This window comes from Gadus chalcogrammus, chromosome 18, assembly GCF_026213295.1.
Source record: "Gadus chalcogrammus isolate NIFS_2021 chromosome 18, NIFS_Gcha_1.0, whole genome shotgun sequence".
NCBI lineage: Eukaryota > Metazoa > Chordata > Actinopteri > Gadiformes > Gadidae > Gadus > Gadus chalcogrammus.
The window spans coordinates 12,530,499-12,530,985 of record NC_079429.1 but is presented as its reverse complement, the minus strand read 5'-3'; positions in this window follow the sequence as shown (position 1 = coordinate 12,530,985).

Here is a 487-nt window from a genome sequence, read left to right as displayed (position 1 = left end):
TCAGTCGGTGAAAGATAAAACATAAATGCTATACTGTCAAAGTTGGCATCTCCAGGTTTTTCCATGAACCCTTCCTCTCATTTCTCAAAAATAAACGCTGTGTGCCGATCCCATTTGCGTAACGACTTTTAAAGACAGTCGTGCTTATGGCAATAGGTAACACAGTAAAAACCAGTGATCTACATCGGAAACCCCAATTGAAAAGCAAGCCCCTGGCTGCGTTTCGTTACTCCACATGTCATTCACACTGCGGATAGGAACACACACGCCTCCTCTGCCACACAATCACCATTATTACCGTTCCAGATGTGAAACATTGCAACATCTACGGGGTTAAACCAGGACACGAGACGGAAGTGTTGGCGGATTAATTGACTCCGGTTTCATCCGCCCGGCCTCTAGTATCGCTCAACGTTACATCTCTCCGTCTGTGGAGTTACATCACCGCAGGCGGATCTCAGGGAGACTAGCGCACAATCTCAAAATG